A 13,693-nucleotide genomic window follows, 5' to 3' on the forward strand; every position below is an offset into this window, starting at 1 on the left:
ATTTTAAAATGCCAATCCTAGTAAAGTGAAGAGTTGTACAATATTTATTTGTGCTGATCTGAACTGATGACATTTGTAGCAAAATTTTAGAAAAGGCCCAATAGGTGTTGCTATGTTTTTTTGGAATAATTATGTACTTCAAAAAAAAACACTTGTGACTCTCCCGTGCTCCCTCTCCAACATATTCTTACTGTGTAAGCTTTCAGCAGTGTGTAGAATTTAAATAAATTCTTAATTAGCACATTCCTTTTGATGTTGTGGAATGTTTTGAAGCAAAACTAATCCACAGCAGGAAGCTGTACAGTTCTCACAAAGTCTCACTGAATGGAGAAATGATGAGCAACTGTGGAAACACAGAGGCATGGTAGTGGACTGGAGAGGAGAGGTACTTGGGTTCAAATGGACACTTCGTCAGCTGATACCAAGCACAGAGGTAAATCTTGGGCTAAATTTGCCATGGGATTTATTTATAAGGTCCAACCTTTTTTTTTTCCTGTTTTATTTGTTAGCACAACACTCTGTGGACCAGGGGTTAATATTGTGGAAAGTCTGTCAGTGACATGCTTGCGGTTGTGAATCTCCGTTTGAAAAGAAAATAGTTTATATTATAGTTGATTCCTAAGTTCCTTTAGACGAAAAGAACAAGTTCCAGCTTACAAATGGTAAACCTCTGGTAGGGTACTGAGAGTCAAAGATTAGAGTAGTCAGGATAGCTTTGTTCGTCATCCATAACATTTAAATTGACGGGCAGATTGACTGCAGATCATGCAGCGTGGGCTGCCAAAGCATTCCTTTGGAGGAGCTCTGAAGTTACACGTGCAAGTGTTTGGTAGCAGCCTTGCCACTATTTTTGGATGCTTTTTGTAGCATTTTTCCTTTTTATTTGTGTCCAGTTTGAATTGAGTTATTTCATTGATACGAGGGCTCTCGTTCTTTTTAATTGATTTGCAGCCAAACTAGCTAAACTGTTTTTGTTCAGAGTGTAATAGCTGTACATGGGCACTAATGTGGAACATAGACCTCTCGAATAAGTGTCATCACCCCCTGTGGTCAGCTTCTACAACCTATGAAACCTGTTAGCTGCAAAAATGAATTGCTAGAGAATATTTATTTCTGAGGGGTTCATTTTCAAAATGTTATGCATGTTTTATTGCAGAATATTTAGTATGTCTTCAATTAAGGATTTATTTATAAAGTGACAACTTTGTTTATGATGTTGTCTTCGTTTACTAAGCACGGTGTGATTTGTTGACTGGTTTGGATTAAGTCATTGCATCCATGCCAAATCTTATACGAAATGTTACTATTCCTGCTGTATGCATGGCACAAAAATACAATTACGATGATGGGGGTTGGGGGGAGGGCTGTAAGAGAACGCATTTGAATAAAAGGAACTTCTATTCCCATAACTGACAGCTCCTGTCCAGTCATTCATTCAATACCCTTATACGAGACCTCCTCTTTTCTCCTCTAGACGTCAAAACTGCCAATATAAGCTATGTGGAAATATTTGACACACATCCACACAAAATTAGTGAACCTACATAACCTTTCTTCGATGTGTCGGTCAATAGTTTGCTATGAAATCTTTCTCACAGAGCTATTGGTTTCCTTTCTTCTGAACTCAAATTATCCTAAGTGCTGAATGATGCTGCGTAGAAAATAAAAAGAAACTAATATTCAGTGGTGGTTCTTTTTTTTTTCAATGAAGGCACAAGGCTGATGTATCCTGTCCTGTTCACCCATTATCCTTGTCCTCATTGATCTACAATGGCTCTGCAGCATCAACGCCTAAAATTTTAAATCCTTATCCCCATCATTAAATCCCTCCAAGGTCTCGCCCAGCCTATCTCTGTAATCTTCTCCAGCCCTATGTGATAAATCTGACTCTGACACCTTATGGGTGGTGACTAGATTCTTTGTTGAGGTGATCGAACCAAGCACAAATTAAGAAAATTATAAAGCACAAGTGATAGTTCTAAGAACAGAACGATATTACCTCGTTACTCTTCTTGAGTAGAGTCGTAACCTGACTGGTATTCTCTTCTCCTCTGTAGCTCTACCTCTACTACTGACCTCTTATCACCTATAATTATACACAAAGTCAGGGAAGATACGGTTGATTGGCTATTGTCAGCTTGATGAGTTTAGACTGGAGGGGGACTAAGCTGATCAGCCATGAGCAGCTTACCTCAACAGGCTAACTTCTTTAAGAGACAGGACATTGTCCAGAGCTGCATTGGTTAAAATAAGGCTGGTCGACCATAAACACCTTATCTCAACAAAGCATTCTTATTAAATTCTTTTGAAGACATTACCTAGGACTTCAGTAGCTACGCTAAGCATAGGTTATTTCAGCATTTTAGTTTTAACTGTTTCTTGAACTCTGTGTTCCTCTTGCACCTACCTCCTCCCTTTTCCCACCATTGGTGGCAGACTTTCAACACCTGGATCCTATTGTCTAGAATTCCCTCCTTAAACCTTTCTGCCTTTTGACCTCTCTGCTTTTTTAAAAACCTTCTCCAAGCCCATCTCTCCACCAAGCTTTTAGTCACCCCTCCTAATTTCCTTCCCTGATCCATTTCCCATACATCTATCCGTGAAGCATCTTGGGATGTTCTTTGTGTTAAATGTGCTCTATAAATGCAAATTATTTTTGTTGTAATTGTGTTGTGCACTCAGAGTTTTGAGAAGTGTTGAGGTATTGATGGCTGACATGAGCCTTTTACTGATTCTTAATATACAAAAAAAATCCAGTTTCTTTTCAGTTGATTGCAATGAATATCTTTCTGTGCTAGATTGTTACAAGCAATGCTGCAAATAGAATTCGGAATCAATATCTGAAAATCACTGCTATATGTCAAAACTACATAAACTGAAGTGTACATGTAAACGCCTAGCCTTATTTTTAAAGAAAAAACTTTTTCTTTAAATTTTTTTCCCATCAAGCAGACGGATGTTACTGCTGGGGAATGAACATGTTCCATTTTGCCACCCTGTGCATCAAGCACTCCCAAGTCAAGTATACCATCGTTAGATGTAAAGTACTCCCTATTTAGCCTTAACAGTGGACCTTAGCGCCAGCCTTAAGAGCACTCCCTAATGCACCATTTAGACAGTTTTCCATTTCCCACATCAGCCATTCTGTGACCTTGCTGAGTAATATTGCCAATTAGTGCCAAATAATTCATGGCTTTTTGTCCGCTTTTTAAAAAAAATCTCCCCTTTCTTGGATGTCCTTGTAACATCCCAAGCTGAGATGGTGGGCAGCTGTTAGGACGTGTATGAAAGTGATCCAGGTTGACTTTTCCTCTGTGTGATGGGTGCCTTGACTTCTCTTCCACGATTTTGGAGTAGTATCTGAGCCTCACTCCATATCTTCGTACACTGCCATGGCTGAAGTCAAGAGTTCTGTATGTGGAGGATTATAAGTACAAACCTGCATCCTACCATGTCACGATGCAGCATGGTAGAGCTTCAGTGTGTCATGCTGTAAAGCTGACGAGAAAGAAATATATGGGGTAAGTTTGCCGATCCTGTGCTCTCCCACTGCTTGAAAGAGCCTGAGTTAGAGAATTGGCATTACTGCATATTAGCCCTATGTCCAACCTGCTCCCTCAAGCGTGACTCGGTGCTGCGAGTACAGCACTGGCAGATTTACCCTTGTATATATTCTTGATAGGTGCTGAATTATTAAGCATTTTGATTTAAAAGTAATGCAATTGTTTATTTGATCTTTCCATATTTTTCTGTTCAGGATTATAGTTTATCATCATCCAACATGTTTAAATGAGTAAGGATGAAAAGCATAGTGTTTCTATTGTAAAGTGGCCTAGTTAATGAACAAATTTGAACCCTTCATGTAAAGAAATATTTGCAAAATGTTTGCGTGGATTGCTGTTTCGTGCTTCTCCAGGGCAAAGAGTTGATTTGAACTACTTTAGAATTATTTTTTAAACAGCGATACAGCCTGTTCCTATTCCTCCAGTTCTCACTAGGCGTTGTACTTCCTGCGGTCAGCAGAATGGGTGACTGCCAATGCCGTTCTTTAGCTGGCCACCAGGAGGTGTACACAACAGCAATCTGGCAAAGACACTTCCTCTGAATTCGCACCCCCCTCCCCCCCACCCCCGGTCCTCCTCAGGGAGGCACCTGGGCACCATTCATCACCATCCTACCTCAGCAAAGCTGAGATCAGCAACTCAGTGGAGTGGGTTGGGGGAGGGGAATAGGAATCAAACCTGTGTTCTTCCACTTCATGGGATTGTAGGCTGCTACTTGCTTTGCTTCTCCTATCCAAAATCCTTTTCCATCCACACTCATTGTATTCATTCTTGTTAACTATTACAGCTTTAGCGGTGAATTTCCATTACACCAATGATTTTCTTTGTGCCCTGCTTACACATTTCACCTTATTTATAGATCAAATTGTAATTGCCTTCTGTAGAATGTGTTTAGGATTTGCAATATTTTAATAGATTGTGGAAGAAATATAAGTCAACGGTAATCACAATATAAATCGGTTAATAATTTGACAAGTGTTAAAAAAAAATTAAGTTATTAACTACACTAATATTTCACTCTAATTTCCTGATGAAAGTTCCTGAGAAGAAGAGATGTTATTCACCATCCATGAATGGATTGTACTAGTGTTCTCATGAAGAGGAAGAAGAAAGAAAGAACTTGCACTTATATGGCGCCTTTCATGACTGTAGGACATTCCACGTGTCGGTCAATGAAGTACTCTTGAAGTGTAGTCATTGTTGTAATATAGGGAAACTCAACAGCCAATTTGCACACAGTAAGGTCCCACAAACAAAAATGAGATAAAAGACCAATTGAACAGTTTTTTAGTTGTGTTGATGAAGAATAAATGTTGGTCAGGGCATTGGGAGAACTCCCCTGCTCTTCGAATAGTGCCATGGGGTCTTTTATGTCCACCTGAGAGGACAGACGGGACCTCGGTTTAACAACTAATCCAGAAGACGACACCTTCAGTGCAGCGCTCCCTCAGTACTGTAGCATCAGGGTAGATTATGTGCTCAGGTTTCTGGAGTGAGGCTTGAACCCACAACCTTCTGACTCAGAGGGGAGAGTGGGACCACTGAGCCAAGGCTGACACCTGCAGATCATACAAGCAGTTATGTAATTCCGATAACTATGGAAGCAGGTCTCTTGGCCTCCTGGCCAAAGCTGGTCAGTGGCCTGGCGAGCACTGTATGGGAAGAAAAAAGGGGAGGAGATGAATTTCATACCTTTTATTTAAAAACATTTCTGACTATATTTTTTACTCACTTAACAGAGATATTTGATGTTGCAATTTAAATAGGTAACTAAGGCAGGTAATTTTAGTTTTGGGTAATAGTACTGTTAAAACTTAGAAAGCACCAATTATGTTGGACATGGATAGAAGAGAAACTTGCATTTATAGAAACAATCACTCAAAGATCTAATGTATTGGTCCAAAAATGACACTTGCAACATTAATGCTCGGCAGTTTGCTGACAAAACTTCACGCCAATGCACAAGGTCACAAAAACCTGCATGAGGCAGTGGATTTTGTTATAAATGCACACTTCATTTGGCAAAAGTTCCTCCAGTACAATGGAGTTTGTGGTACTTCCGTACCAAGGTTGCTGCAAGCCCAGCCTGTTTCCCCTTCTGCATTTACGCTGGCTATAAAATTACAGTAAATACTGAATAAAAATGGTACACAGAAGAAATGATCATATTTCTAAATGACTGATTTTTAAAGATAGTCAAATAACTCATTTAAGGTGGATTCACAACTAAAATTACTCTGCTCTATTTTCATCACACTGTTCAAAAGTTGAAAATCCTGAAACAACACGTTTTTCTATTGCTGATATTATTTTGCATTCTTCTGTGACTGTTGAGTTATTAGTATGTCAGAAATTAATTGGATAATACAGTGAACATGATCATTTGTTAACACTTTTAGAAAGTTTGCTGTTAATAATCGAGGTTGAGAAATGATAAGTACATAGGCTGGCAGCAAAGAGAGTGGTGCATCGGTTAGCTTTGCATCACCGTTGACACAGGTTGGAGCTCCAGTACTGCCTAATACTTAAATTCATTTGTCACACTGCAACAAGCCTCTACCTTTCTTGACATGGTTGATGGGTCAGCTGCTCTGGTTTCAAAACATCCTATTTAGAGCAGTGAAAAGAGTGGGAATGGTTTTGGGGTTGGATGGAGGTAGCATCTTGCTAAAGGTAAGCAAACCCAGATTATAGTAATAATGAGCTACTTTAGACAGTTTAGCTCCATCTGACAGTTGTTTGGCTTTGTTTTTCTCTCCCAGCACAAGTGTAGACTTAAAATAAAAATAATTCAGCAAATCACAACCACTATTGGATAAGCTGAAATGCAAATCCTCAGATATATTATTGTCGATTGATGAAGAAACTACATTACTTGAAAAACAAATCATTGATATAATTCAACTGTACATAGCAGGTGTGGGGATCAGTGCTGAGCTAATGACAGTAATTGTATTAATTATAAATAAATGAACAATACCAATTGAATTGAAGATCGTTTTATAGTTATTTTGAAACAGCCACAGATTACCACAGCCGCAAACAATAATAGATTTGTCAATGATTCCATGTCTATTAAGCAGGCTTTGAACAACGTGTTTTGAGAGGGATAGAGCGGTTGGTGGCTGGAGAGACACTTAGAAGAAAGAGTTTTTATTAAAATAAATGTTAATTCCTGGCGCTGGTACGTTTTCACAGCTGTCACTCACTCTCTGTTACTTTTTCCAAATGACTATTCGCGTGTGGGTCTTGACAGGTGATGAGTAGAACATTTGACCAGGGGAGAATGGCTGATTTTGATCATCTCCTTACCTGAAGGCCACACATGAGTGCTTCACTGAATAGTGATCAGCAGTGGGAATCTTGGCCATTTTATTTTGCTTCCTGTGTGGAGTGATGAGGCTAACTGTAGCACTGTTACCATCACTCCAGTTGAGATCAGCAAATTCAGAACAGACTGGAGATCAAACTTCATTCCCTTTCTGGCTCAGCTACTTATTGAATCCACTCGTGAAATCATCGGGCTAATCAGAAGAAATTCTATATATGTACGCAGCATAATGTAATGGTGCAAATAGCCAGCTTGCACAGTTTAACTTAAACCGAGAAAAATAATTTCAAGGAAATTCAATTACTTTAGTATTGAGAGAATTTAAGAAAAAGTGAATCAATTCAAGTAACACTCGTTTTTATTTTTAAGAACGTTATTCAGGCAAAAAATGGCCTGAACCAAAATTATGTCATATTAAACTAATTTTTTACATCAACATGTAACTAGCAAGTAAAAATAGAATGCACTTTGTTAAAATTAAAATTCACAGCTTCTCGCAGCATGTCATTTGTGGTTGTCCAGTCGTTTCTTGTAGTCTCCCTGGTCCTTTTTCATCTTGAAGTGCAAGGGATTACATGATGTAGCCTTGCCTAAGAGTGAACATTTTCCTTTGCACTTGTGAGCTGTGCAGTGCCCCTCTCCAGTAGAGGGTGCTGACTAGCCTTTATAAAATGCTGGCCTGCATTATTATTCTGTATTGACTTCATACCCTCTAACTGACCAATTGTAAATAAATGAAATGATTGTTACCAAATTTCCCTGGATGATGAATAATACTGAATTTTTTGATTATAATTCAACTGTATTTTTATATTTTTGTAACAATTAAACTGTTAAGCTTTGAATGCGGCAACTCTTCCAATGGTTATTGTGATGTTAAGTCTTGCTGCTTAATTTGTAGGACCTGACATTGATTCTTGAGTTCTCCTTCCCCCACAAAATTGATAGTATCTAATTACGCAGCAATACATTGAAATGTAAAATTTTGCGAAATGACAAGTAGAAAATGTAACTCGTTGGTTAAGCAAGAGTTGTAGGTCTTTGGCACAATGTGTTGATCCTCCTGGGTTCTGGACCAAGGATTGGTAGAGCGTGGACTCACTTTCTCCAAATGGTGAACTCCCAGTCTCCGAGGGAGGCATCTGACAAAAGGATAGAAACTTTCTTTATTTAAAAAGAGTGAATCGGAGGGGGAACTGGTCTGGGTCATTCCACGCACCTCATAGTGGCTAGGTTCAGATTGGCTATCTCCCTGCCATTTCAGCCAGAAATAGTGCAAGGGGACTTAGAAGAAATAAAGAGAGAAAAGTGGGGGCGGGGGGCGGGGAAGTGGTGGGGGGGGGGTTAATTGCTTCTATAGAGCCTTGAGTTTCAGACTTACATTAAGTTGTTCTGTTTGTAATAAGAAAGAACAAACTTGCCTTTATATAGTACCTTACACTTCCTCTGGACATATTCAGGAGGAGCTGTGATTGTATGAATGGCCTGCCCTCCTGAAACAGGCATAAGGATGATTTACAATGCAAATCGGGGCTCCTACCCTGATGCAAAATTCAGGTACAAATGAAACAGAGCTTACTGTACCTCTTTCCCTCCCAGAACTTACCTGTGGGCTGGCTCAGCTTTGGAGCTGCCGAGAATTTGTTAGGTCCCGGCTGGTGAGCTGTATTGGGAGCCCTGTTTGGCTCCCACAGCTTGCCGCTTCCATTCCAATGAGGTCCGATGCCGAATTTGGCTCCGACAGGCCGGCACGAACTGGTGCATGGAGCAAGTGCTCTGCCGACCTGCTGCCCGTTTTGGGCGCACTTCGAATTTGTCCTCCTAATGTCATATTTTTGTGTAAGTTTGACTTAATTCATTCTGCCACGCCTGAATTACTGCACTGCATTTCATTCTTCACTGTGCTGCTGGAATTGGTCATGCAGTGTTTGACCTATTTCTAGGAATTGGTTGGATACAATACTGTAACATTTTAGTAGTAGTCTAATGGTAAAAGTTTTGAGATTGATGAGGATAAGTCATAGCTCTTAATCTTTATGAAGTCATCAAAGTGGTGGCTCATATTATCACTAATTTTTATGATGCCCTGGGCTGTATTCTACTCCAACATTAGATTAATTGGATTTGAGTGTAGCCAATTGGATTCCACGATCTATATTTTAGATTTATTTTATTTTTTCCCCCTGGAGTGTGGTGGCTTAGGAAATAATACATTTTGGTTGTATTGGCTCCTAGGAGATTTGTGTGGCAGTCAGACATGGCTTGCTTGTTGTTCGTGCAACTTTTTATCTGCTATAGCATTCACAAGTTACAGATTTGAGTTTTATCAGAATCACTTAAAAATCCCGGCCTCAACCGGGATCTTGGGTTCATGTCACGCTACACGTTACCCCACCAGCGAACAAATGTTATCTGTTTTTAATATAACGGGTCAGTTGCTGTCTTTTCTATGTTTCTACCTCTCTATCTCTGTTTTTTTTTGTTTGTTGTTTTTTTTGGTGATTTGTATATTTTGAGACCTGGCAGGTAACACCTGTCTGTCTGCACACTGATTGCCTTGGCAACGGGCAGTTGAAAAAACTGTCTGTTATCACCAAGCATTGTTCTGTGAATTATAAATGCGACTTCATTTCGAGGACTTCATTTCCACATCGTTCACCTGAGGAAGGAGGTAGCCTCCGAAAGCTTGTGAATTTAAAATAAAATTGCTGGACTATAACTTGGTGTTGTAAAATTGTTTACAATTAAAAATATAATGTTTTGATGTTAGCTTCAGTCATACCACCATTTGTATGGAATATAACATGTGTTTATCCAGTTTCTCATTATTTACCTTCATCCCAGACAACATCCTAATGAATTGTCATTGAACTCTCAGCAATGCCAGTATACCCTTCCTAAAGTTTAATGAGCACTACATTTACCTGCAGTAGCACTTCCTTGCTTTTATATTCTAAATACGTTGGGGTAGAAATTGCTACCAAATTTGCGGGGCTGCGTCCCATGTCCCAAGGACGCCTGAAACACGTCCAACCCAATATTGGGTAGGGCGATTTTTCAGGTGTCCCTAGCGGCTGCCCAGAACAGGCGTTAGGCTTAATGCCTGTGTTAGGACCCCAATGCCAAATTGGCTTGCCCTGAACGGAGCAGATATTGGGCCTGCCTTGCTCAGGTTTTCCTGTCGTGGATGCAGCCTAACAAATGGCTGCCACCAAAAAGGAGAGTGTCGTCATATTGCCATACTCATGAAATCATACTGCCGCTGGTACTCATTCCTCCCCTAGGGGATGAGAGGGTTCTTGAACAACTGTCTCAGATCTGTGGCTGGTCTGATGGGTGGATATGTCTGGGGGGAGCTGTAAACTGGCAGATTAGCTGATTGACTAGGAGGTGACTAGGAAGTGGGTGGTTGGGTAGAAGCAGAGCAATCATCAATTTGCAGTAATTTTGGGTCTCTTGATTATTCACCAATTTCACCAAAAGAAATCTAAAATATAGATCATGGAATCCAATTGGCTAAACCCAACTGGGGGGAGTGATGGGGAGAGCTCTCCATTATGCCTGATTATTGAGGTACCAATATGCTGCTGTTTGAATAACACCATTTAAAAAAAAAAATGAGATGAGTGCATTGTTAGGAAGGGGATTGAGGGTTATAAGGATAAGTACAGATAGGCATAATTGAATACCTGTGAAACATGATAGTTCCACAGCTGCTGGAATTATGAAAATGTTTTTAAGGAATGCAAGGATACAGAATGTAGTTGTACAGTTAGATTAATATTCTAGCTTTTGCTTTATTAAAGTTTCTGAGGGTGGAGTGAGAGACGGGGAGAAAGTCTGCAGAATGTTTCTTTTGGGAGATTCATTGCTTTGGGCAGAATCTACATAGAACAGATTGTACATGGTCTATGGAAGGAACCAGCTTGATGAGCAAAAATGGCTTTCCTGATGTTGTGCAGTTGGCTTGCATCTACGTTGTTCATTTCTCTCAGTATTTTGGCAATCTGGATCATGTCTTTTCATTTCCATTCCTGTGGGCATACAGGAAGAAACTTAGGAAAATGAAGAGTAGTTCACAGGCAGAATCTGATCAGTGTTTGGGAGCACAAATAACTTTTTATGGGAAGTGATACGCTATGTTGCTGGACAATCAAAAGTACAACTGTGTGCATTACTTTCATAGGAATCTTTTTGAAAAATGAATACATTTATTGATTTATTAAACTAAAGTAGTCAACTCAAGACAGCCTACAATGTTTTAATGAGTTGAAAAGCAAGTTTTCTTAAATTGAAGAAGAAACGATTGATAGATTGCTTCAAATTCTCTTGAGACGTATAACAATGGGATTCTGCTGCTTAACCGGTTCAGTTTTTTTTTGTGTAGTAGTTTAGTTGCCGAAGCCTGGAAACAACACAATGGGAGTATTAATTAATTCAAATGTTACTCTGCACTACATTATCTACTAGCAGTAAATGAGAAATCCTGGTATTGTAGTACTATACTATTGTGGAGTTGCATAATATATCAGTCACATGATTTTTTACTATAATTACAGCTTTTGCACCAATATCAACTTTTTTTTTCCCAATTCCACTTGACACTGCCTCTCCCACGCTCAATACATTGTAGAAAAATTTTAAGTGAATTGGACAAGGAAGGTTTAAATTGTAAACTGAAATAACTGATGACCTTGAAAAAGATGCTGGCCCTGATCATCAATGATGATATCTAAAAAGTAGCTCATCTTTGGTCAGCCTTCTTAATATGTCCTGAGTCAGTGCTTCATCAGGAACCTTCTTAACAGTAGATGTTGTCCTTCAGTGGAATTTGGAAATGACACTGTTAAGAATCAATTATAACTGCAGCTTTTTTCATAGTATCACAGTAGGTACAGCACAGGAGGAGGCCATTTGACAGGAGCCCTGTAAATTGTTTCCTTTCAAGTATTTATCCAGTTCCCTTTTGACAGTTACTATTGAATCTGCTTCCTCCACCCTTTCAGGTGGTGCATTCCAGATCATCATAACTCGCTGCATTTTAAAAAAAAAATGTTTCCTCATGTTGCCTCTAGCTCTTTTGCCGATCACCGTAAATCTGTGACCTCTGGTTACTGACCCTTCTGCCACAGAAGGCGGTTAAAAAACCATATGCGATCCTGGGCTTTATTAGAGGCATAGAGTACAAAAGCAAGGATGTTATGCTAAACCTTTTATAAAACGCTGGTTAGGCCTCAGCTGGAATATTGTGTTCAGTTTCTTATTTTGAACACCTCCTATCAAATCTCCCCTTGACCTTCTCTGTTCTAAGGAGAACAGCCCCAGCTTCTCCATTCTTTCCACATAACTGAAGTCCCTCATTCCTGGTACCATTCCAGTAAATCTCTTCTGCACTCTCTCTAAGACCTTCACAGCCCTCCTAAAGTGTGGTGCCCAGAAGTGAACACAATACTCCAGCTGAGGCCTAACCAGCGTTTTATAAAAGGTTTAGCATAACTTCCTTGCTTTTGTACTCTATGCCTCTAATAAAGCCCAGGATCCCATATGTTTTTTTAACAGCCTTCTAAACTTGTCCTGCCATCTTCCAAGATTTGTGTATGTGCACCCCCGTGTCTCTCTGTTCCTTCATCCCCTTTAAAATTGTACTATTTCGTTTATATTGCCACTCCTCATTCTCCCTACCAGAATGCATCGCTTCACACATCTCTGCGTTAAATTTCATCTGCCATGTGTCTGCCCATTTCACCAGTCTGTCTATGTCCTCCTGAAGTCTGTTACTATCCTCCTCATAGTTTGCTACATTTCTGAGTTTTGTGTCATCTGTAAACTTTGAAATTATACCCTCTCTATCCAAGTCCAGGTCATTAATATATATTAAAAGAGCAGTGGCCCTAATACTGACCCCTGGGGAACACCACTATATACTTCCTTCCAGTCTGAAAAACAACCGTTCACCACTACTCTGCTTTCTGTCCCCTAGCCAATTTTATATCCACGCTGCCACTGTCCCTTTAATCCCATGGGCTTTAATTTTGCTAAAGTCTATTATGTAGTACTTTATCAAATGCCTTTTGAAAGTCCATTTACACAACATCAACCACACTACCCTCATCATCCCTCTCTGTTACTTTATCAAAGAATTCAAGCAAGTTTTTTGATAGAACTATGCAGATTGTGGGCTGTTATGATAAAAATGTTTAAAATTATGAAAGGATGGGGCAGGATAGATAAAAGCGAACTATTTCTATTAGTTGAGGGGTCATAGAAACAAGATTAAATATAAGAGATTTCAAACAGAGAGCAAGAGAAGTTTCTTTGCACAGTGAGTTGTGAGGCTATGGAAGTCACTTCTAGAATTTATGGTTGAGACAGAAACTGTCAACATTCAGGATTAGATTGGATAGGTTGTTGAAGGAAAAGGAGATGGTGGTAAATGTGATTGTGGCTATTTTTTGCGAGAAGGGTAAACACTGACACAGACTGGTTGGACAAATAGTTGATCGAAGATGTTCAGCAATTGTTCCAAACCTTTTTTGGAAATTAACCTATCATATTTTAATGAATTGAAAACAAACCTTCCAAAATTCAGGGAAAAAATGATTCACAAGTAGGTTGCTTGAAAGGAGAGTCTCTTGGTATGTAAGGATAGGATTCTGCTATTTAACTAGTTTCACTTTTTTCTTTAGTTGTTTAAGTGTTGGTTTGTTTACGAGTTGAGCTTTTGTTAGTGATGCTGCAGGTAATGTTGAAGTCTTAACTGAACGGAAAAGACAAGAGCTAATGAAAATGGGAAAAAGAC

General features: G+C 39.4%; 1 protein-coding gene across 4 annotated transcripts in view; it reads left to right on the top strand.

Moving 5' to 3' along the window:
* The window catches only part of wwox (WW domain containing oxidoreductase), a 734,210-nt gene that overhangs the window by 168,926 nt on the left and 551,591 nt on the right, over positions 1 to 13,693 (top strand). The gene's annotated exons all lie outside the window — the stretch shown is intronic.

Source organism: Heptranchias perlo, chromosome 16, assembly GCF_035084215.1.
Source record: "Heptranchias perlo isolate sHepPer1 chromosome 16, sHepPer1.hap1, whole genome shotgun sequence".
Taxonomy (NCBI): Eukaryota; Metazoa; Chordata; class Chondrichthyes; order Hexanchiformes; family Hexanchidae; genus Heptranchias; species Heptranchias perlo.